At 33.8% G+C, this 24,229-nt stretch overlaps 1 protein-coding gene across 1 annotated transcript in view; it reads right to left on the reverse strand.

Moving 5' to 3' along the window:
* LOC122270512 (uncharacterized) overlaps window positions 1-24,229 on the reverse strand; it is a 222,266-nt gene that overhangs the window by 1,390 nt on the left and 196,647 nt on the right. The gene's annotated exons all lie outside the window — the stretch shown is intronic.

Here is a 24,229-nt window from a genome sequence, read left to right on the forward strand (position 1 = left end):
CGCGTTTCGAAATAGTTCGACGAAGCAACGCAAGCAAAAAATGAATCTAAATTTACAGTAAAACTTTTTTAAAATTTGGTGTATCCCCAAAAAGGTCGAATGAATGGAAAAGGAAAATCAATGAGCATCATCACAAATCCATGTGATCATATTATTGACGATTGTTTCCGTAAATTACAAAAGAATACTTCACAGGATAGTGATAAAAATGAAATAAAAAAAAAGCATTTGGAAAAACGTATTATCATAGTATTATTCTACCTATTGTAAAATGTACTATTTACATTAAAAGGAGCTGTGTGATGTACTTGCTTCAGAAAATCAGCGAGCGACTTCAACAATCGTTAACGAAGTCGAAATGTTCAGGGTTTTCTCGACATAAAATCTCTCTGCCTTGGTCTCAAACGGTTAATCTCACAAACTTAATTTATTTTCGAATGTCTACGGATAACTATTTTCTCAGTTTCTGCGGTATTTTTGGCCAAATCTTCACAGTAAGTAAACTTTTGAACATCCCCCTCAGCTTCTTCTTCTTCTTCATAAGCGCAACAGCCTTTCACAGGCCAAGGCTGACTCGCAGATTTTCCTCCATCTGGCCCTGTCCGGTGCGACGACCCGTCATCGGTTGACTCCCAATAGCTTGAGGTCCTTTTCAACGTCGTCTATCCATCTTGTAGGTGGTCATCCCCTACGTCTCGTCCCTTCGATTGTGGAAAAAGTCACTTTTTTGGCAGGGACGGCATCAGAATTTCTGAAGAGGTCGTGATGCTTTAATAGTTCTCACAATGTCGGTCCCACCGAATTTGTCATATTTTTCCCCACTCAGCTTCATCAAAAAATAACCTTAAAAACTTAATTTAAATAATTAATTTTTCATCTCCCGTGATGGCTGAGGGGATAAGGCGTTCGCCTTCCAATGAGGTGAACCGGGTTTGAAACTCAGTCGATACGAATTCCGCATCCAGCTTGCACCGAACACAGTGCTGCCGCAAAATATCATCAGTGGTAGACGAATCATGGGTTAGAGTCCCCTTGCCGTTAGGCTAGCCATAGGAGGTTTTCGTGATCTTCCTCTCCATGCAACACACATTTGGGTTATTTCCATCAAAAAGTCCTTCACAAGGGCAAATTTCACCCAATACTTAATCCAGGAGTTCTCTTGTCTTCTGGATTGGGTTCAAAATGACAAGGCTATGGAGTTGAAATTTAGAAATCGTAAACCCAAATTTGGGTCGGCTGTTTAACGACGGTTATAAAATTTAGGAAATAAGATAAATCTTTTATGAAACAATCTTAATACTAAAATTTATTTTATATAATATACTGCTCAAAAAATTGAAAGGATATTGAGGTTGTGGGTTGATCTTGCCATTAGAAAATTGTTTGTATGATTGATATATTATCGACAGATGTTGTACGTTGTTGTATATGAGATAAAAATGCGTTTTATTGAGCATTTGTGTACAAAAGTTAAAAAACAAACAAACACAATTTGTGTCTATGAGAAAAACAAATAAAAAAAGGTTTTTCCATAAAAGAAAATAGGTTTCCTCGGACGGCCAGGAACGTTGATCACCTTTGACGTATCGAGTCAATGAGATTATTAACGTGGTGATAAGATATTCTGTCCCACTCCTCCAAAAGAGTTATTTCCAGTTCTTGGAGAGTTTGTGGGGGTGGTAGGCGTCAAGTAATTCGTCTGCCTAGAATGTCCCAAACATGATCGATGGGGTTCATGGCCAGAGAACAAGCAGGTCAATCCATTCGTATGATTCCTTCCTTCAGAAAGAAATCATTAACCACGTTTGCACGATGTGGCCTGCAATCGTCCATGAACATGAAGTCCTCTCCAATTTCTGCAGGGACTACAATAAGTCTTGGAATCTCATCCCTATATCCGCGACGGTTCAGAGTTTCATTTCGAATGATATGGAGATCAGTGCCCCCTCCCCTCGATAGAAATGCCAGCATTGACCATCACTCCCCCGTCACCAAATCTTACACTTTCAAGAACGACCGCAGGATTGTTTCTAGAGCCATGTTCCCTAAAAATGGAAATACGCCTATTATCAGGAAGGGCAGAAAAACGGGGAAAGAGAATATTGCCCTATTCATTTCTCCTCCAGTTCACGTGCTCTGTTGCCTACTCACTGCGGGCACAACGGTTGAAGATTGTACCAATTGTTGAAGAGTGAAGATTGAAAGAAGAGTAACCTTCATATTTCGATTTATCCGAGCCATTAGCTTCAAATGGGTGTTGTTGCACGCCTTTGCCCTGATATTCGGCCTGAATTTTCAATCTCCACAAAAACAATTCCAGATCCTGGAAATAGCAATTTTCAAAACTTCAATGGCTTCTGCTACTTCGGTTTGTGTTTGGCCCACCTCTAACTGGCCAACAACTCTCCAAGTTTCTGACTGGCTTAAATGACTAACTCACACTCATCAAAACAACGCGCTTACTGAATGTCGATCATTTTTTGTGTGCGCTTTGTCTTACATTAAGTTGAAAGTCAAATCAAATTCGCTGCCGTTAAAGCGTCGTCTTCAACGCCAAACTCAAAATTTGTGTACTGTGAGGTTTGAAAATACGGAATGAGCCTCTTCTTCGATTTTAAGCAACAAAAAAAAATTTGCTCATACCATTATTTTATACATGACTTATAATATCCTTGCATTGTTTTGAGCTGTGTATTACTAGAAAAAATATTGGTCTTATGCGGTGTAAAGTGAAGGATAGCACATATCCGCACTATTATGAAGCACAAGTTAGAGCGTGGAACCACGATATTCCAGACCATGCATATCATTCATAGTGTATTTGGCTCTGATGTTGATTGGCGTCAGTGTTGGTCGAACAAGGACCAAACGCAGTCCCAAGCGTCATGTCCAACAAAACAAAAAAGCTGATGGTGAGTGTTACGTATTTTAGCACTGGTGGGATCCATTATTTTTTGAAACCTGGCCCATCGGACACAATAGAAATAACCTACAATTGTTGTTGTTGTTTTCATATGCCTGTTTAGGCAGAGGGGTGCGATTGTTCTTGTTTGTCAGTGGCGCCACCTATGGCCAAGAATTAGACTTCTGCCACACCCACACGTCACACCCGTTTGTAGGGCGGACCCATTCATGGAACCATTTATTCATCCACAGATCGTAATTTTGACCTGAATCAGAGAACGATCGATCTCCATTCCAGTTCCCCCAGAGGTTGTGATTTGTTGTGGGAACATGGAGGACTTTGCGACTCGACAGATTTAACGTGCATCAGTCACTTTTTGCTACACGGGGAGTCTTCGCCCGGCGGGGTTCGAACCCACAAACTCTCGGACATGGGCCCAGCTCCCTACCCACTAGGCTATCCCGGCCAACCTATAACTAACTCGACGAAATGAGGCTAAAACTTTTATTTTCTTCCAATTTAATGCACTGAAATGAAGAGAATTTCCAGACTGAGTCGATTATCTCTAGAACTACGGGATCGATTTAAATGAAATTTGATATGACATTGATACAATACAAAACAAATAACCATTCAACAATTGTAATACACTCTATTGATCATGCGTGTAACACTAGTTGGAGTAGAAACGTATGAAACAGCGGTTGCAAAATAAACAAAAAAAATCGGCGGTTGCAGAATAATCGACCAAGTCGGCAAATTCTCTTAATTTCTCCCACCAGTGTACTTAAAGACCTAATACAAGGAAAATGTTTGAAAAATACATACAAAATATTATCTCAGTTTCAGAAATAAATGTTTTTGAACAAACAAGAACTCCCCATAAAATAACATAAATAGTATACGAATTTTATGCATTTTTATGTTTATTCTTATAAAAATCGGTTCGAAGTTGAATTATAGTATCGGTATTTTTAATCAATATAATAAGGTACAAATTTGATTCAAAATGAATAAGGTTTTCAATTAAACCATACTTCAGTTCAAGTTGAAAAATAATATACGAGGTGAAAATTGGTTCCCAGCTAGGATCAGCAGTTAAGTACAAAATAAATTCAAAACCATTTCTGCTTAAATAATTCTGGATATTCTGAAGAATCAATTTTTGAGTTTGAAGAGAAATCAATCACAAAAAAATAGCACATCATACTGCAGAAAATATTTTTTGGCCATAGTTTCCACTCGTGTTAATTTATTTGTCTTATCACTGAAAAAAGCTTTTTTTTTTCTTCCATTAATTTACTCATAATCTAATTTTAATTAAACATTTTATAAACATTTTTGAAAAAAAAATATATTTTGCGATTTACATTTTAAAACATGTTCAGAAAAAACTCTAAATCTGAACAAATATAGTATGTTTCTGAGTTTTGAAAAATGTGCGCTTCCAGTAACAATGGAATTTTATTTTAATTTCATAACCGTAGTGAAACAGCCGACCCAAATTTCAGGGATTTGCCACTACTCATGATCAATTCCGTAGCCTTGTCATTTTGAACCTAATCCAGAAGACAAGGGATCTCCTGGATCAAGTATTGGGAGAAATTTTGCCTACGGGGAGGATTTTTTGATAGAACTAACTTGCATTTTCAAAACATGGTGAGAAAAAACCTCCCACGGTTAGCCTGTCGAAAAGAGATCTAGAACGCATGATTCCATCTACACCTGAAGATATTTTACGTTAGCACTAGGGTCGATTTGAACCCGGTTCACCTTATTGCAGTGCTTCCCAAAGTGTGGTACGCGTACTCCCAGAGGTACGGGAACAGTTCAGAGGGGGTACGCGTTCTTATGCGATATATCTTGCATCAAACGAAAATTTCAAAAATTTTTATTTAAAAACTAAGCTATGAAAATTTACGATTACGTATTTTTCTATTGGCCATTTTTTGCAGAGTTAACAGTTAATAATGAGTGGTGTCAACAGCCAGTTGTGATTTTTAACTTTTGTGCAATTTTTTTTATAGTAAAAAATACATTCGTTTTTTTATTAGTGGTACCGAAAATTTTATAAAGGGTACGCAAAAGTCATAAGTTTGGGAAACACTGGAAGACGTACCCTCTATCCCTTGAGCTACCACGACCGGCATAACAATTAATATTGAATACAAAATATTAACAGTCCATTAAAGTGGGAAAACACCGATATATATTATATTTCTTGAAAATGCTCCTCGCTGTTAAAATTCGACACCTATCGGTCATAGCAGTGTTTCCCAAACTTATGACCCTTTCTAAATTTTTCGTAACAATGTGTACCACTCATAAAAAAATGAATATTTTTTACTATAAAAAATTTGCACAAAAGTTAAAAATCACAACTGGCTGTTGACACTACGCATTATTAACTGTTAACTCTGCAAAAAATAGCCAATAGAAAAATACGTAATCGTAAATTTATATGGCTAGCTTTTTTTTAAAATAAAGATTTTGAAATTTTCGTTTGTTGCAAGATGTTTCGCCTAAGAGCGCGTACACCCGCTAAACTGCTCTCGTACCCCTGGGGGTACGCGTACCACACGTTGGGAAACACTGGGTTATAGGAATCCATGTCCCATTGACAATAACTTTTTTTCACATATTTTTGCGCAGTTGCATAGATGTGTCATAATGTGCATCCATTGATAACTTAACATTTCCCCAGTCATTTATGAAGAAAAATGAGCTACTTACACACACCATTACATCACCAATCAAGTACGCACGATCATTTTTTTTTTCTTTTCCGAACGGCGCTTTAAAACAAGGAGTTAAGTTTATGGTAATTAAATGTAACAACAAATTAAAATTTCAAATGTGAGTTCAGGGGCTTAAAAAGAAAATTTAAAAAAAAAGAAATGAAATTATGCTTAAAAAATGTTTAAAAAAAAAGAAAGGGGAGCAAATAAATTCACGTTCTTCTGCTACCCCGGCGCCGCTAGCTATGTTAATCGCGCTCTGCGGCTTTCTAATTAAAGTTGAAAAGAAGCTACAGAATAAAAAAAAAACTTCCTCTTTATTGGAATATTTTTAAGGATAAAAATCTGGAGAAGAAAAAAAAAATAATAATAATGTTGCCGTGAGGAGTAATTTTTTTTTTCTTCCTTCATGCTCTTTTCAACTTCAATTCTTTAATTTTTTTCCTCCCTCCATCTTTTCTACATTTACATTTATCGTTTGTGTGAGTGAGGAAAAGACGGGATTCGGTTGTAGAACGTTTTTTTTTTTCCTTCTTCAGTTGCCGAACCCTCTTAATTAGTGGCTGGCAGACTTCTTTCCTTTTCAATGTATTAAAACGGTAATTACGGTATTTGACAATTAGGAGACCGCTCTTTTGTTCCACGGGCTTCCTTCTTTGTTTGCATAACCCGCTTCGATCATCCCTTTTCCACGAGTGAGAAAACGGGAAAAAAAACGGGAAAAAGAGAAACGAGGATTCTTCAGGAAGTGCGCTCTGCCGTGTATAATCAGTGGGCGAATAGATGATCAGAAAGTCTCCACTTCCTTTGGAGAGCTCGGATTTTTTTATATCATTCTTGTTAATATTTATATTTAGAATGCGTGTTGTTTCAATGGTGCAAATTAGATTTGGGTCGGAATGTGGTTGAAGAGAGAAAAAAACAACAAAAAAAACTTGTAGAATTATAGTACAAAATGCGGAAGTGAGTCTTAAGTTATAAATATTGAAAGCTATCTACTAGTTTATCATACTACTGGGCGAAAGTTATGTTTTATGGTATAGTATATTAACGAAGGATACTAATTTTATTAATTACTTTTCCTTTTTCTTTATGGCATACATTCAAACCTTAAAAGTCATGAAATGATGACATCCTTAAATTTTCATTTGCGGTTTCCACCTGAAACCTTAAAAGTTGAGCAGCTATGGCTTAGGGGACAGAGCGTTCGCCTTCCAATGAGGCGAACCGGGTTCGAATCCCAGTCGATACGAATTCCGCATCCGGCTCTCTCCGACCACGGTGCTGACGTGAAATATCCTCAGTGGTAGCCGGATCATGGGTTAGAGTCCCCTTGCCGTTAGGCTAACCATGGGAGGTTCTCCTGGTCTTCCTCTCCATGCAACGCAAATGCGGGTTAGCTCCATCAAAAAAGTCTCCACGAAGCAACTTTTTCCCAATACTCGATCCAGGAGTTCCCTAGTCTTCCGGAGTGGGTTCAAAAAAACAAGGCTACGGAGTTGAATATTAGTAGTCGTAAACCCATAAAATTGGGTCGGCTGTTCAACGACGGTTATAAAATAAAAAACCTTAAAAGTTTATTCTTTATCATCTAAGAAAGAAAACAAGTAATGTACAAAAAAATTTAAAGTCGATTCCTACTTAAGCCAATAAAGAAAATTTTTTATTTTAGTTACTTTTTATTCAATAATTAAACTTTTTTTTATCCCCTATAAAACTGAAATGAATGAATTAAATTTAGTTAATGAATTAATATTTGAAAAAAAAACTGTAATAACATCCAGTGTCATCCACTACAAGTATTAAAAAAATGCATTTGACAGGGTACTTAAAGGTGCTTATTTTCGATTTTTGTTTTTTAAAAGCCCTTAAAAGGTGCTTTTTTCTTTGGGTGTTTTTAAAAAGTGCTTCATTTTCCCTTTTTCAAAATTGCATTTTTCCTTTACCATGTTGATTTTCGCTACGAATGATGCAAAAAGACACAGTTCGCACTGTTCTATTCAACGTTTTCACAATTAATTCAACCCCAATCTGTTTCGGCGTATTGTCAGTCCGTAACGTATGAATTTCAGGATTTTTGACAATTGTGAAAAGGTTTTATTTTTGACACGACAGTTAAAACAAAATAAAACCGTCAATCATCAAAAACTTACCAACCCTGCCTAATAATGATATTTTTGAAAGTGCTTAAAAATATTTTTTGAGAGCTTGAAAAGTGCTTAAAAGGTGCTTATTTTTTGTTGAATAATTTGGCTACGCACCCTGATTTGAACTTCAGTGGATGAATAAAAAGTATTTCATGAACGATTGAACATTTGAACAATAATATTGGATGGTGCGTTTTTTCAAGTTTAGGCGCAAAAATCAGTCGGAAGCAGTAACCCGGAAGTGACGAGTTTTAACCCCTAGCGCCATCTGTGTTTAGTTTTACACAGCCAACCATCCATATCCGCCTCCCCTCCGCCCCCGTTTGATTATTTTGACCCATTTCTCCAATTTCATTGTTAGAGCGTTTACCTTCCAAAGAGATGAACCGGGCTCGAATCTTCAGCCGTGGCTGGTCGGTACGAATTCCACACCTGACTCGCAACGACCACAATACCGACGTAAAATATCCTCAGTTGTAGATGGATCATGGGTTCGAGTCGCTGGAGCATGGGTTCGTGGGATGTTGAATTTTATTTTTATGCGTTTAAATAATTTGAAATGCGCTTTCAAGAATTTTTGAAAATTTGAAATAATATTTCCGTTATTAATTAAAAATCACGTTGAAAATTTGTTCAACTTTATTGAATATTTCTGCAGTTATAGTAAGAAAACGTAAGGATATATATATATATATATANCCGTAAGGGGGATGTTAGTTTGGGGCCACGTGCTCTATTCTCTGAATTTATTCAACTGCAATTCTCAGCATGAAATCTGAGATTTGGCATAAATAAACATAAATCGTAAGCAAAAAGTTCCTTAAATTATAGTAAAAAAATTATTTTGCAGATTTCTCGATAATAAACAAGAAATTATAATTTTTTTTTCTATCCACAATTTAAACACTTGAAACTTTTCGAAAACAGTTTAATTAATAAAATGAAACAATGCTCAGTATTTTGTTATCCTAGACTCCCAGCATGAACTCTTTGATTTTGGAAATAACAATATATATCTATATCTATCTATCTATATATATATATATATATATATACAATTTACAAAACCTTTTATAATTATTTCATATGACAATCTCAGTAATTGAAACAAGCTGGGTTTTTTTTTCCGCAATGGATGCTTTGCTCAAAAACACCATTATTCGTTTGTAAATTATTTCAGGTCTCTCAAACTTCTGAAATCTTTATGGATATGTATGAGAAATCACATGACCTAAACACTTTTAAAGTTTAAAATAATTCTCTGACTATTTCTTGAGAAATATCTGGAAGAACGAGTTCGCATGCAAATGTATTATTATACAATCCGTATACAAATATATTATTATTATCATATTTTTTTTCTAACCCTTGAATACGCACCTCTGTTACCCCAGTTGACGGATCAGAAAAGACAAAATTTTATTTCAGTGTTCTAAGTAAAATCGTCAATTTTCAGTAGTAGAATAACAATACTGGGTTATTTTTTTAATGACTCATTCATTATTTCAGTTAGGATATGGAAGGGATTATCTTAATCCGATGAAAGTATTTAATCTCTTTAATTGTTCTCTGGTAAACAGGAACGATTTTTATTAGCCTTAATTAATAAAGGAAGCGATACTGATTTAGCTTGTGTATAGCTAGCTATCCGTATTAACTTTAAAGTATTCAACTTTAAAGTAAAATTTCTGAATGACAGTTAAATTTAACAGATTTACTTTAATTGGATCCTATTGTATACTTATACTTGTGTATCATAATTCCCTGAAAATGAGATAAAATAGTATTTTTCGATTTTTTCGTGATAGTAGTATTTTTCGATTGGTTTTCTTCATAGTGAAGTGGGTTATGAAAAACGGATACTGTGCAAATTTGAGCCACTAAAAATTCTTCCCCCTGTAGAAAATTTCAAGGTCATTCCGTTGAAATTGTGGAAAAAGTATGTTTTAAGGGATTTATCTTACAGAAATCTATCTCTAGCCAAAGTTTTGCTTTAATGCTGTAAGTAAACTGCTGTTTGTAGAAAATNATTTGTATCAGTACAAGTCGTTTCTGCATTAAATTTCATTTGATTCTGATGATTCTTTCATGGTGTTGCATTTTCTACAAACAGCAGTTTATATAGCTGCTCAATGATGGGCATGCACTTGTTTCGATGAAGTATTGCTGCTTTTCAGAGTTAGTGAAAAATTCTGGCGTATTTCTGCAACTGAAAATTTTAGTTAAACAACTGCACCCCTATCTTAACTAAGTATGAAAAATCACTATTAAGACAAGTTTTGTGACCCAGCAATTTCCTGAGTTATAGACTCTTTTAGTAGATATAGCCATTCAAGCATTTAAAAAAAAAATCTGCAATTTCTCATTTAGCTTATCTCAAAACAGCATCTTCGCTCAAAAACCCTAACTGTACCATCTTGTAGATAAATGTCTTTAGTAACACGTGAAAGAGCAAAATTCAGGAAAACTTGTCACATTTTCATGATAAAAATATTACTAAAATGGTATACTAATGCTACGTTAGAAATCACATCCCTCTTCCTTTTAAATACAATAATGATGGATAAAAAAAATAACCTGAAATAAAACCGATGATTAATAATAAATAAAAATAATCAATGATAATAATAAATAAAAAGATTAGTAGTAAATAAAAAAATGGATATAAAAAAGATTTAAAACCCTTCAAAATAAGCTAAAATAAAGAGGCTGTAAAAGAACTCTGTAATTATGTAAGAAAAAACAAAGCCTTAGGCCAGTAATAAAAACTGTAAAAAAAGAATTGTTTTCTTAGCAAGGTATTTTATTTTACTTCATATCCGTAGTTGAACAGCTGACACAATTTTGGGCTTACGATAACTAACGTTCAATTCTGTAGCCTTCTAACTTTAAACCCAATCCAGAAGACGAGGAAACTCTTAGATCAAGTATTGGGAGAAATTTGCCTTCGTGGAAGAGGTTTTGATTGAACTAAAACCCCATTAGCTTTACATGGAGAGGAAAACCACGGAAACCTCCCACGGTTAGCTTGACGGCAAGGGACACTAATCCATGAGGATATTTTACGTCAGCACTGAGGTTGGTGCGAGCAGAGTGTGGAATTCGTATCGAACAGCCATCGCCGGGATTCAAACCCGGTTTACCTCATGGGAAGGGGAACTCTCTATCGCCCTGAGTCGCCACTGTTCTAGGAAGGCATTTGTAATGTAAGTACTATTGTTAGGTATTTGTATAAATTACAGTTAGAAAGGAACACTAAAACTTAAAACAGAGCACTGTCATCTATCGCTTACTATTCACTAATTTCTTCTTGTAACTTATTTACAGTTTTAAAATCAAGTTTGGGGAATCTAAAAAATCGACATACAAGGATGCCAGGACATTTTTCACACAAAATTTATTCATTCCTTTTCCAGTTATGATCTTCTTTCAGTATTAAAATCTATTTTCCCTTTTGCTCAAACAAATGCTCTTCACATCGCTGTTTCAGATATCGGCTATTTCTTCAAGAAATCAAACGTTATCAAATAAAATGGCATTTTCATTTATAGAAAGTGAAATCACATATATTACTGAACATGACTCTCATAGCTTTGGAAACATTTACTTCAGTTTCTTCATCAACTATCAAAACTAATACTTTAATGATTAACTTTTGTATTTTAACTACACTGGTATAAGATATTAAGAGAATTTGCTGACTGGGTCGATTATCTCCAGAACTACAGGACCGATTTTAAGGAAGTTTGATCTGTACATGCATTGATACAATAACAAACAAATAACTATTCAACAAATGTAATGCACGCGCATCATACTGCATATCACTCGTTGGAGTCGAGAAGGTATGAAGTGGCCATAGGACAAATCTTGCTGTCGTCTTACTATTTTACGAAAGTTAAATAAGTCGAGCAAAAATTCATTTTATGGGTTGCTATTTTGCAAGAAAAGTTTAACTTTTTAAAAATATTCTTATAAAATTTGTTCATTGAATATTTCAGACGTAATATATACATTATATATACATGTCATCATGTATAGCTATCATTACATTATCTATGCATATCATTATATATGTATGTTGTCGATAATTGTCGAAATCAAGATAATGTCCACTTTCACCCTTAAATGTTAACAATCATACAGTCGCTTGGATGAATGTCCAAAAAATTCGTTATTCGTTACGAATTTCGCACTCTGTTAGCACCAACCACAGTGCTGACGTAAAATATCCTTAGCGGTAGACGGATCATGGATTAGTGTCCCTTGCCGTCAATCTAACAACCTTGGGAGGTTTTCGGGGTTTTCCTCTCCATGTAACGCTAATGCGGTTTAGCTCCATCAAAAAGTCTTCCACGAAGGCAAATTTCTCCCAATACTTGATCCAGCAGTTCCCTTGTCTTCTGGATTGAGTTCAAATCTGCAAGTCTACGGAGTTGAACATTAGTAGTCGTAAGCCCAAAATTGGGTCGGCTGATCAAGAAGAATAATAGTAAATAGTAAGCGATAGAAAACAATGCACTGTTTTATTGTTCGTTTTTAACGGTACCTTGTATAAATACTTTACAAAGAATACCAAGCTTTTGTACAGCTTTTTTTAGTGGCTTAAGGCCTTTTTTTTTACATAATTACTACAAATAAAGTTCTTATAAAGTCTCTCCGTTTTAGCTTATTTTGAAGGGGATCATTACTGTCTTAAAGAGGAGATATTTTTCATTTCTAACATACAATAGTTGTATACAACTTCAGTAATTGTTTTTCTCATGAAAATACGAGGTCCCCCTTGATTTTTCTTTTTGACTAGTTGATAAATGCATTTACCTATAAGATGGTTTAGATAGTTTTTCGGAGCGACTTCAAGATAAGTGAATTGAAAAACATGCAGATCTTGAATTTTTTTGAAAGTTTGATTGATACTAAAAGCGTCAAAAGCTCAAGAGAGTCACAGAGCTTGTACTAATACTGAAGTTCAATATTCAGTAAAGAAATTATAAATGCGCAGTTGTTCAACTACCAAAGTAAGAAATTTTGATGGTTTTCCATGGATGGACAAACTTAATCTTGATGGTAACCACCAATAATTCCTTCATGAACCATTATATTTTTGATGGTGACCAACATGAACTACCATCAACTCAATGTAGGAATTCGAACTGATTTATGATGGTTCAATATAAGAATAGCAGTTTGATTTGACGGTTTGTTCATGTTGAACTAACAGAAATTTCCGTTATAGTTTCTTAGAAACTAAACGTTGGAATGACCATGAACCATCATCACAATAATCTAGGAATTCGAATTGATTTATGATGGTCCAACATAAAAACAAAGTGTTTTGATGTAACTGCTGAATCAACAAGAACCCCCATGAAACCATCATGGAATTTTGGTCCACGAGAATCAAACTTCTCTTGATGGTTAACCATCATAGAATTAAAGTAGCATTTTCCATCGTGGAATGATGGAAGTTTGCTGGCCTTGAACATATAATGGAAAATGTTGCATGACGGACTATCATGAATCGCACTAAAACCAACATAAACCATCAAAATGTTTGAAAAAACCAACATAAACCATCAAGAATTTTGACTTCGTTAGGATTTTTCAAAGCAGAAAAAAGAACTGCAAAAAATTTAATTTTTCACTAATCGTGACAGAGCATGACTCTAAAAATCAGCAATGGCCCATCGAATCGAGTGCATGTTCATATTTATGCAGCGATATACTAATGATAGAGCAAAACAAATCTTTGGGTGTGTTGTGGCTATCTTTAGATAAACCCCATAAAACATACTTAGATTTCAATTCTAAAGAAATTACCTTGAACCTTAAAATTTTCTACAGGGGTGGTGAAATTTTTTAGGAGCACAAAAACATCTTCAATATACAAAAAAAATTAACCCATTAAAAATATACAGCTATCAAAATTTCAGATTTTTTCCTAATTTTCAAAATATGACTCCAATTTTCAACAGAGTTGTAATTTCGTCTAATTTTCGAAAATGCGACACACAACGGATACATTTTGCATAAACCCATTTGTGTTAGGAATTACTCAAACTACGGTAGACCCGAAAATATTTACCATATTTTGAAAATGCTATAAAATAAATGTCATCCTTTTTCAATCATTAACCCCTTAACGATCGGTTAATTTTCTAGAAAACGGTCATAAAAGTGCCTATTTTTTTGGCTTTCGTATTTGTATTACTTATTTGATTAGTGCTGCAACTAGTTTAAAATAAACTAACTATCTACAATTACCTTAAAACTATTCTGGTACTGCCATCAGGTGTGTAAAATGAAAAATAAAATGTTTTCTGGGCAAAAGAAATGAATTAGTTTTATTGTTATTGGCGCATTACTATTGAACACTCCAGCCCGGAAATATCACGGGAGCGAGAAATAGCGGGCGAAATCTCACCCCGTCATTTTCAAGGGAGCGAGAAGGAAGGGGTTAAAGGAATATTAGAATTTTAAATTTTTGATGCACTATTAAAAATGCGACTGACCGGTAACCCTAATTTTATTCTATGCTTCACGGAACACCCTGAATGCAGAAAGTCATCCAATTTAACCCATTCGAATGTTTTGGTTGTCAACATAAAAATCCTACCCTTGGGGGCAGTGTATAGCCCCTTCGAACAAAATAAAATTTTGTCAGTAATTAATTTAGTGAGCAGCAGCAGCAAGAGGACAGAACTGAATTATTGTAGTTCAAAAGCTGAAGAGTCATATATAGTCAGAGTAAACAAACATCGGAAAATTAAAATTTATTGGCTCAAATTATTTCTCCCCCCATTCCGGTGTAACTTTTTCGTTTTAAGGAAGTCAAATAAATAAATTCGGGTAACAAATGAGAGCACACAGCCAGAAGTGCTGTCGTAGAACGTTTCTGCGAACGAATTTAAGTCAAAATGCAATTACCCTCTGTCACAAATTGAATCAGAAAAGTGCATTTTTGAAAAGGAGGCTCGCTTTTCTTTCGCTTTTGAATTCATCGTATAATGAACAACAAACTGATCAAAAGGCATCTCCTTCTGTTTAGTTAGAATATAGCCTCTGTTGCTGCTTGTTTGCTTTCCTATCATTGCATACACTTCCAAGAGAGGCAATGCATTTTTTAAAAATTCTACTGAAAACAAACAAATAAATATACACCCTTTTACTGAAAAACACATTTTTTTATGTATATAAAAAAAGCACTTGAAAAAGCGGAGAATTCTCTTTTTTCGAATGAATGATTGCATCGAAATAATTTTCAAGAATTAGAGTTTCTAAAATAACGAGTCATATTTTGATGTCAATTTCTACTTAGATTAACGAAGAAATATTTTACTTTTTATGCAATTATTAACTGCAATTTTTTCACATATGGAACTAAATTTAATTAAAATAAATGAACGAATTAATATTTGTAGAAAATTGTATTGCAATCAAGTATCATCCACTAAAAGTTAAAAAAAATGTATTTGAACTAGGATGAATGAATCAAAAGTATTTTAATAACGATTAAAAATTTGAGCAAGATGTATAAATATAGAGAGTGTGAACTAATCTATGTATATATTTCTCTTACACAGCGACAAAAAAAAGCCTCATTACAACTCCCCGAATGGCAACGCTAGAAAATCGACCCATGACTGCCGCTAAAAATGTCACATGCCAAATCTAGCTGAGATGGCACAACATATAGAGCTTTTAAAAACGGAAACTGAAATAACCAGAGAGAGCATAAGCTAGGCAGAAGTGAGTAGTCTTTGTCGATAGATCTCTATTTTAGTATTTTGTCGAAAGCGCTTTTTTTCACGAATTTATATATTACGAATTTATTTGACGATTTTTGATTTATATCACGAATTTATTTGTTTTACTAGAATTTATTTGTTTATGCAGGTTTTTCCATTGCAATTCACTTATTTCAATTTTTAATAGACTTAATTATAGCCAAAATTTTAACCTTTTTAAAGAGATATCAGTTTTAGAAATTTTATCTTAAGATTTTATACTATAGCACATTTCTAATAGGTGTAATGAATTACATGTCATTTATTTGAATTCAAATTTATTTTAATGATTTAGTATTTACTGAAAAAATGCAATTTAAAAAAAAAAAAGTTGTTATTTGGATTTGAATGATTGTTTCGAATTCTTAGAATTTTGTGCATTTGCAATGTACCTAAGTTAGTAGCGAGCGAAGCAAACCATATAAGATTTTGTAGCAATTTTCGGGGGTTGGCGAGCGTTAGCGAGCAGGGGGCGCAGCTCACTAGTAGTAGGAATTTTTAATAAAAGGTGCGTGGTATCATATAACTATAAAAGTATAAATTTGGTGACGTGGATCACACTTGTTACGTAATGGTTTTTATTGAATTTATCTGACACGGCGAATATTAAATAATTAAGTATTTAAGTGTGCGCCGTTAATTATTTTTGAATTCAAATAGAACTATAAGTTAGAAATTATCACTGACGTTATCTTTAAAATAGGCGAACATCTGAATCGCTTATAGTAAAATTTAATACAACTACTAACGCTTAAGCCATCGGAAAATTCCATTTCGTTTTTCGCTCATCCCTATTTAATGAATGAATTAATATTTGAAAAAACTGTCTTAACATCAAGTGTCATACACTACAAGTTTAAAAAAATGTATTTGAATTCAAATGGATGAATAAAAAGTTTTTTATTAACGTTTAAAAATTTGAACAATATATTACTAATAGTACTTAAATTCCTAGTGCACTTTAGCATCCAAATAGAGTCTCGGTGCTGCCATCTAGTGTGGCAGAAACTAGACGTCCAAATTAATTAACATGACCAACGGTATCTCACCCATTGTGGTGGTCCTGAAAGAGTGGATACCACCTCTGGAGAACGCACTAGGTCAGTTCATTGGAAATAAAATAAAAAATTTTAAAAAAATTACTAATAGTAGGAATTAAAAAACTAGTACTTCATTACAAGTACTTTCTTATAAGTTGTAAGTTTTTAATATAATACCTTTAATGATTTTTGTAATACAGGGCAAAGTATGAAACTTCGATACTGGCCAGTACTCAGTTTGTAGCATTTTTTTTAACAGTGTCCACTTTTTAAGCATGCTGCCACTTTTTAACAAAATTGGAAAATTTAAAACTATTCTAGAAATTGTTGGTAAATATTTCTTTCGAAACATTTTTCAAAATATAATGAACATTACACGATTCAGTTTTAAGATGAAGAAAAATTTTGAGAACAGGAATAAATTAAAGTAATTTTCAGATTATAATAATTCCACTTTTATTGAAAAAAAAAATAAACGGGGTTGCATTTTCGAAGAAAAGAGTAGCGGTTGCTAGACAATTTTTTTAAACACCATTTTATATATTTAGTCGCCCTGCAGCCGAGGGGATTGGCAATTTTGCTCTATACTTCGGAGTTCATTCTTACTTCCTCATCATCACCATACAACTTCGAATGTTCAACTCCGTAGCCCTGTAGTTATAAATCCAATCCAGAAGACAAGGGAACTCCCGGATCAAGTATTGGGAGAAATTTGTCTTCGTGGAGAACTTTTCGATGCAACTAACCCGCATTTGCGTTACATGGAGAGGAAAGCCTCCCACGGTTAGTATCACGGCAGGGGCACTCTAATCCATGATTCGTCTAGCACTGAGGATATTTCACGTCAATACTGTGATCGGTACAAGCCGGATGCGGATCCGTATCGATCAGCCATCGCTGGGACTCGAGTAAAAAAATGGCGTTTACGATCGAAATTGAAAGTAATGCAGATGATTTTTCAGATTATGAAGATGTGAATCTTTTTTTTTTTTTGGTGGTATGCCTGCTTTTTAGGCAGTGGGGGAGCGATTACTTTTGTTTTTCAGTGGCGCCATCTATGGCCTGGAATTCGACTTCTGCCACGCCATTCACACAACCACAACTCGTTTATAGGGCGAGTCACATTCACACACAAAGGAGAAAGGACATAGAACACACAGAGAGAGAAAGAAACACCCATGCCTTGGCCAGGATTCGAACCCAGGACCTTTCTGATGCAAGGACAGTTCCTGCCCCCTACACAGACCGGTCGGCATGTGAACCTATACAAAGATTAATATTTAACTTTTTTCATTTGCCCGAGATAATTTGGGGATAGTTAACTGATGGTCAATTAAATAATTTTTACGCACGAAAAAATTAAAATTTTAACTTAGAACTTGTGTATTATGTTGTTTTATTTCCTGGTATTTATTGATGAAATTAAAAAAAACATGTTGGTTTTTTGCATTCTTTAAAAAAATGGTTGGACAACGGTTAAAAGAAAAACTTTATTTCTTTAAGTATGACGGGCTAAAAAGTTAAATGGTTTTTTATGAAAGTGTTAGAAAATTACAAAAAAACCATTTTTAGCAAATCAACTATCATGCAAATGAATATAGCAAATGAATCTTTTATGACGCTCTTGGAAAGTTTTTAAAAAAAACTTGTTTATTTAAGTAAGATGGACTAGTATTTACTTAGGAAATAAGTGTTTATTAATGAAAAAATATTACGATTATTAAGTGTTTATCTAATGTATCTAATTCTCTTACGTGGCTCCCAAATTTTGGCTGTATTTTCCGCCGGTGACAACGTTTGCTTTGTTTTGTTTACGTTACTATTTCTCTTACACGGCGAGAAAAAAAAGCCTCATTACAACTTCCCGAATGGCAACCCTACAAAATCGACCCATGATTGCCGCTAAAAATGTTACATGCCAAATCTAGCTGAGGTGGCTCAACATACAGTGTTTTAAAAATGGAAGCTGAAATAACCAGAGAGCATCAGCGGCGGCAATCCTATACTATTAAGCTAGGCAGAAGTGAGTAGTCTTTGTCGATAGATCTCTATTTTAGTATTTTGTCGAAAGCGCTTTTTTTCACGAAATTATATATTACGAATTTATTTGGCGATTTTTGATTTATATCACGCATTTATTTGTTTTATTATTATTATTATTAATTATTCATTGAAAAATGAGTCTCAGTCGTGCTGTAACGCCTCAAGATTTTATACTATAGCACATTTCTGATAGGTTTAACGAATTACATGTCATTTACTTGAATTCAAATTTATTTTAATGACTTAGTATTTACTAAAAAGATGTAATTTTTTAAAAAAAAAATTGTTATACGGATTCGAATGATTGTTTTGAATTCTTAGAATTTTGTGCATTTGCAATATATCTAAGTTAGTAGCGAGCGAAGCGATCTTGGTTTGCAAAGCAAACCATATAAGATTGTGTGGCAATTTTCGGGGGTTGGCGAGCGTTAGCGAGCAGGGGGCGCAGCCCACTAGTTTATGAAAAATATATTCGGTAAAACTCGCATTTCATTCGTTTCATTAAGAATTCCCATGAATACAATGCCTCTGAAAATAACAAAAACTTAATATACGAACGATTTGGAGTGCGACGGATCTCAATGTTTCTTATACACAATACCTCGTTCAGATCCTCTAAATTATTTCTTTAAATACCCTCTATACATATACACACGTCAAGTGACATTATATTTTGTTTAAAGACACCGAAAGAGAAATAAATGAAAAGAAAAGAATAAAATGACGGATTACGGGCCAAAAATGTTACAAAACAAATCGTATTGAGAAATAATAGCGTGCGGTGTGTGTGAGTGTTGCTGTAGTAACTTTTGGGGAGTTGATTCGTTCCATGGATTCATTGTTGGCGACTTTCAATGGTAACCAATAAATAAATAATAAAAGGCAGTCGTTGCAGGAGTTTTCCAGAAAAAAAGAGGGAGGGGGGTTTCTGGAAGAAGGGAGATTCACCTCCCAGTTCCGGAACAATCGTCGGCTTTCGAACATTTTAGGTGTGGCTGTTCTAGATCACGCAATTAACGGAAACGGAACGAACTGTAATCCCGAAGAGAAATCGAGAAAAAGGGCTCCGTCCTTTGTTTCTTTTCGTCTGAATGTCGTCATTACAGAAATTATTTTCGGAGGCAAGGACCACCCTTTTATGCTAGAAAGCACGCTCTGCCCCCCCCCCTCACAAAAGTTCGACCTTTTTTTAATGACAATGCTTTCCAACACGAATTTCGATATTATAGATTTGGTGTTCTAGAATTGCATCAAGAACCCGACTTTCCCTTCTTTTCAACCCTACTTGAACACATTAATTTATGTTTAAGAGAATTTGTACTACAGAGAATAAAGGTACAGAAATGGACATACTATAGTTTCGGTTCTATAAACAAGAACCTATGTGAGAAAGAGTCCAACATATTACACTTAAGACAAGTAATACAGTCAAACCTCGATATCTCGAACTTGAAGGGAGAAGAGAAAAAAATCGAGGTATCGAAAATTCGAATTATCGAAAATCGCATGTTATCGATGATAGAATAAATAAAAATGCTCTTTACATACCTTATTTAATATTCCATATTTGTATTAAAAGCACTTTTTATACTTAAAAAGATTCAATTGTTGTTTGCTTTAGAGATGTGTAAGAAAGTTTGTCTATAACACTTTCTAAGTGAACTATAGCTTTAAATGTCTCCTCTGACATATTCGGCTGCCTCTCAATAAATCTCCTTACAGTGTACTGCAGAAAGTGCTTGTTTGTCAGTAACATTGGGCGGTAAATCTTCGATTTCCTCATCCTCTTCTTCTGATAGTTCACAAGAAGCTTTCGTTTGAGCGATGATATCGTCATCCCACTGACCACACACTGTTATTGCATCATCTATGTTTACAAAGTCATGAAATTCCATGTCATCAAGCTTCATGAGACCGGTCAATCTGTTCCAATCATTTTCGGTGCAGTTTTCAGCGGAATTAACGATATTGATTGTTTGACTACTTTCGTGATCTTTAATGAATCCAGCCATCTTGAAGTCATTCATTATCGTAGAGGAAGACACACATCATTCCATGCCTTGTCAGCCATTCTTAAAATTTTTAATTTTTTTTGGAATATTTTTTTAATATTAGAAAAAAAAATCTACACTATTTATGGAAAAAAATTCGAGTTATTGAGGAATTAGAAAAAAAAAATTCGTGAAATCAAATTTTTTTTTAACATTGAATGTATAGGAAATTTGAAGGGAATTTTTATTTTCTTCGAGATATCGAAAAATTCGAGAAATCGAGGTTCGAGTTAGCGAGGTTCGACTGTATATATGTATATATATATATTTAAAATCTAATTACAACAAAGACAAATTTTATTTTAGCTACTCTCTATTTAATAATTACAATTTTTTCTCCCATATGAGACTAAAATTAATTAATAAAATTTAATGAATGAATTGATATTTGAAAAAAACGGTATTAACATCAAGTGTCATGCACTGCAAGTTTAAAAAAATGTATTTGAACTATGTATTGAATAAAAAGCATTTTATTAACCCTAGAAAATTTGAACAAGATATAAGAAAAAGTATAAACTAATAGTAGGAATTGGAAGAAAAATCAAGTTAAGAAACAAGTGAGGGGTCCTTACGCATTTGACCTGTGTCCAGAATAACGAGTTCACCCACGATATGCGTGTTAATTTTTTCTACAAGGATTAACTGATACTTCTGAAGCTAATATAGAAAAAGAAAAAAACACATTCAAAACTTACATTAATTATTGATTTTTTCTTAGTTATTTAAAATTATATGTTATTTATTTTAAGCATAATTTAACTGATCGCATATTTGAAAAAATGTATTTACAATAAAACCAGTTTGTATTGTTTTATTTATAATTTTTTTTAATCTCCACTAGTCTGACTTGCATGGAAAAAAAGTGTTCTCTTTGCGTAAAATTAATCCTATAAATAATATTCTTTCAATATTTTTTTAGCATGGTTGGAAATATTAGAAGATGCATGAATAATAATTTTTTTTCCTGCTGGCAATCTTGATCTAGGCCAGAAAATGGAATTAACCCTACTTCAAGAAAGATTGTTTAGACAAATCTCTTTCTAATAATTAGAGCCCGGATTTTGATGACCTAAAAAATCTCAACTAATGCCCTTAAAAAGTGCAAAAAATGCCCTTAAAAATGCAAAAATTGCACAAAAAATGCCTTAAATAAAGTAAAAATATTGAATTAAAAAATATTTTGCTCTTTAAAATTATTATGAGTCATTTAAAAGATATAAAGCAATGCAATACTTGTTCTACGCTCATTAAAGTTTGAAAAATATGTTTTATATCCTAAAATAACAAAAAAAAGGAAAATATATTGACACCAAAATAATTTTATTTTGTATAGAAACTTTAATGGATATAACAACTTCCATCTCATAATATTACTAAATATCAGAATTACATTGGATTNTCAATGCTCGTCACACGTGACATTTGGACAAGCGCACATATGCATATGACTTATAAACTGCGCTGAGTTCGCGCCACTGAGCGGTGGTACGTACATACTTGTTTCACCCCAATAAATATACGTTTATTAATTTATGTTTTATAAAGAAACGGATATTGAGTCAATTATAAAAAAAATTCACAAATTTTACATACTTAACTAGGTATGTGTGATTAGCGTATTGAGAACTGTTTCTTTTTTCGACGCACAATTGACCCTTCCGATTCGGATCGACCCCCATTCGCCCCCCTGTCTCAGATCGACCCCTGCTTTTGTTAAATAGACCCTTGGGGGTCTATATAGACCACTTTGGCGACCTCTGGTTTAGACAAATCTCTTTCTAATAAGTTAGATCTTAAATTATTTTACAACCGTCGTTGAACAGCCGACCTCTTAATGTTAATTGTAATTTTTGCGTATTTCGCAAAAACTCTCGAACTGCGCATTGAAAACTTTTTTGCACACAATTATAGAATTCGTTTATTCAAAAATAATTCCATGCAAAAAAAATATTTTTTGTAAATATTTTATCTTTTTTCATTATTTTATTAAGTAATAGTCAAGACAATTTTGAATAGTCAGATAAAAGTTTTTTTACATCATTTTAAAGCATGTAATGGTACATGGCAAAATAAAAAAAAAATTGAGAGAAATAGTTTTAACAGCTCTTAAGAAATCAAATTTGAAAGAAGAAGAAGTAAATTTAAAATTCGATTTTTCAAGAACTATTCAACTGATTTCACTCAAATTTTGTATTTCATCATCTCAAAATACATCCACTCAAATGACGTGAAAAACCAGAAACAATTTAAAATTCTTTCGACTATTATTTTATAATAGTTTCATGTTTACCTTCGTTTAATGGTTAAATTTCATATACATAAGAAAACAATGTTTTGCATCTCTTGCTCAGTGAAAACACATTTTCTTGACTGCTAAAGAATTTGGCATACATGCAAAATGTAATTTGCATTGTAAATACATATAATTTTTGCACATGCACATTTATACATCACGTGTAATTACGTACCTGCATACATTGCATGTACAAACAACCCTATTTTGTACACCCATACATTGCATTGTACAGTACATCATACTTTACATTGTGCATTATAATAACGTGAAAAATTGGCTTATAAAGTTCTTGATATAAGGCTGAAACACGCAAAAAGTAAAATTAACATCAAGGGGTCTAAACTTAGCTATTTTCCAGGGACCCTATTTTCCAGATTGCAGCTACCACCTATATTTTGAGGGGTAGAAACCTGAATACGTTGAAGAAAAGGCATGTTTATTCAGGGAAAGAACGTTTTTGTGTCTGATTTTGTAAAATATCGTCTGTACTTATTAATTAGCATATTTGAGATCACATCGCAGAGCATGATACGATCATTAGATCAAAAGTTATTCAGGCTGGTCCGTTTTATTTAGCGCACGGTGCTATATAAATATATATATATATATATATATATATACCACGCATAGCCATTTGAAAACATGTTTTGCTTTATTTGATAATGTAAAGATTTCAACAAATAATATAAAAATTTCAAGAAGCTAAGAAAAAAAATCATTATTATTATTTAAGCTTTATTTATTGCATTGGTTCTACTCAGTTAGGTTACTTCCAGTTTTGAGAATGATTTCATTCCGTACCGATTTATTAATTATTTCCTTTTTTATTAATCCCTTACGAAAACGTTTTTCGTATAAGTATTAAACTGGCTTATATATACAGGGTGTCTCAGTTAAGTGTATCAGAACTTCTAAGAGGGGTAGGGGGCATCCTGATGACTCGAAATCATATAGCAATTCGGGGTCGGAAATGATTTCCTGACGCGGTAGATGGCGTTGTTCGAAAGTTCCGACCGAGCTTTCCAGTGCGTTGGCCTCCTCAGTCACCCGACCTATCCTGTCTTGATTTTTATTTCTGGAGTCATATGAAAACACTGTTTCGTGACACCCCTGTTGACAATGCTGAGGAGCTGTTTGCAAGAATCACAGTAGCTGCCGGAGAAATTCAAGATATGCCTGGAGTATTGCAGAATATATATATATTGAATAAAAAGCATTT

This window comes from Parasteatoda tepidariorum, chromosome 5, assembly GCF_043381705.1.
Source record: "Parasteatoda tepidariorum isolate YZ-2023 chromosome 5, CAS_Ptep_4.0, whole genome shotgun sequence".
In the NCBI taxonomy this organism is placed as follows: domain Eukaryota; kingdom Metazoa; phylum Arthropoda; class Arachnida; order Araneae; family Theridiidae; genus Parasteatoda; species Parasteatoda tepidariorum.